At 30.0% G+C, this 2,254-nt stretch overlaps 1 long non-coding RNA gene across 1 annotated transcript in view; it reads left to right on the top strand.

Annotated features, from left to right (window-relative positions):
* LOC130545529 (uncharacterized) overlaps nt 1-2,254 on the top strand; it is a 9,153-nt gene that overhangs the window by 3,500 nt on the left and 3,399 nt on the right. Inside the window, exon 2 of the long non-coding RNA XR_008961660.1 lies at nt 857-900. This is a non-coding gene — a long non-coding RNA (uncharacterized LOC130545529). The remainder of the gene's footprint in view (nt 1-856; nt 901-2,254) is intronic.

Below are 2,254 nucleotides of genomic sequence, written 5' to 3'. Positions count from 1 at the left end.
TTAGGGCTGTCACGATTATGAAATTTGATTGACGATTAATTGTCTAATAAATCATTGCGATTATGGCGATTAATTGTCTGTTTTGGGGCTTTGGCGATTATGACGATTAATTGTCTGTTTTTGAGCTGTGACATTTAATTCTCATTCATTTTTGATTCAGCGATTGAAACGACCATATTGTTCTGAATACAAGCTATGTTTTTTTCTTGGAAATACATCGGAAAAAATTGGGTCATCATATATTTAAGGTTTAGGCTTTTACCTGTCAATAATACAACCACCAAACACTTGTAAATGAAGTAAATTGATCAGGTGTGAATTGAAGCCACCATTAACATTTGATTTCAAATTTTTTCTCACTTGCAAGACTACAGTAAAATTTTACTTGTGTGTTAATGAAATTTTGGTAGACTGGTTTTCACACTGAGATTTGCTTAAATAATATTAAATTGTACTGCAGGTAATTTTTATATGTTTTAGTTTTTTTAAGTGATTGTGTTGTGGTGGTACATTTTACAAGTATTACCATGCTTTAGTAACAATATATACACTAAAATATGCAATATGCAGATGCACTACAGCTCCCCCTAGTGTCTTCTATAGAGAAGTGCGATAATTGCGATGATCTGAAATCATCGCGATGAGGTCAAACAATCGCGATGAGACGATTATTTAATAATCGTGACAGCCCTACTTCTCACACGTATTTTTCTTTAAGTACACAGAAATATATGATAAGATTTGCCTGGTAAGTATGTGTACGTTAGATTTCTTTCTGACTTTCTTTTGCATTCCATTTTCAACACTAATTTCAACAATAACTGTTAATGATAAAACATTTGCTCTCATTTTTTAGATGAAGGGAAGAAAAGCTACCCAGGCACCCAAACTCCATCAGTAGTAAGTGTTTAAACATTCGACCTGGGTATTTGTATTATGTTGTTATTAACAAATGTGTAATATTATGTATGCTTAATACTGTTATAATGTAACTCTGTAACCGTTTGGGTTACGTATTTCGTGGGTTAAAACAACAAAATAAGGGACTTTTTATTTTCTAACTCTTACAATAACAATCACGTACAGTTAAACATTTACATCATTTGTGAAAGAAAAATTGTCTATTCCTTTAAACTGGTGACTTGTTTTGCTGATTTAATGATGGAAGTTATAAGACTTACATTTAAGTTAGCATTGCAATTGTAACTTGTTTTCTAACAGTATACTCTGTATTCACATTGCCATAATGTATAATGATGGCAGATTTAGTCCTTTATCTAACGTTAATACATTGCATATTTGCCACAGACTCATTTACTTTTTTGTGGTATGTTTTTACTTATGGTATGATTTACTTATTCTGACAGTTTGATGTTTGTCCGAATATACTATCAAAACTTCCTCCAATATCTATTTGTGACCCTGTGTAAATGTTTTCAACACCTCTTGAAACTGTTTTGTATTTCTCCAGGATTAAAAGTTTGTTTTATAAGAATTTGATGAATGTATTGTATGGGGATGTACTTATTATTTACTTTATTATATTCAACCATTTGTTTAAAGCGTATACTGTAATTCTGTACTGTAAAGACGTTAATCATTGTGTATTTCGAGTGTACTTTTACAAATTATGGTGATTGTGTTCATATGATTAATATGTTTACCTAAATAAAATGTTATTCTACAATGCTAAACATGTGTTTTTCATTTTATTGACAGTATCTGACTAGTAATTCATGGCCAATATCTGTAAAGTTGCAGAACATTAAGTGCATTTACTGTATTAAAAGTATTTGACTGAAAAAATTCAGGAAAGAAACTGTAAAATAACAGTGTTTTTCTGCAGAAATTTAGTACTTTCACATAGTTTAAGGAGGTTTATGATTATAATTCAGAAAAAAAGCATAAAATAACAGTATTTTTATGTAAAACCTTATGTGCAGTCACTTTATTGAAGGTGTTTGATCATAATAATTAAGGAAAAGTCTGTGAAATAACTGTGTTTCCCTGTAAAACATTTAAAGAAAAATTACGTAAATGTAATGTTTTTCCCCATTATTTAATTTACGGAGTTTCATCTTAATTTTATGGTTTTTGTTTGGCAGCCACTGCTGCCAGTGCTTTGACCGTTTTTTTACGATATTTTGTTTACAGTGTATAGTAAGAATAGTTTAAGTATAGTATTTGTATTTAAAACCACAAGAACCACAAATTAAAAGTTTAACCATGATGTAGTTCAACTATGGTAATACAA

The sequence above is a fragment of the Triplophysa rosa genome, linkage group LG2 (assembly GCF_024868665.1).
Source record: "Triplophysa rosa linkage group LG2, Trosa_1v2, whole genome shotgun sequence".
NCBI classification, from domain to species: Eukaryota; Metazoa; Chordata; class Actinopteri; order Cypriniformes; family Nemacheilidae; genus Triplophysa; species Triplophysa rosa.
The sequence above is the reverse complement of the archived record's forward strand: the minus strand, read 5'-3'. Positions and strand labels throughout refer to the sequence as shown.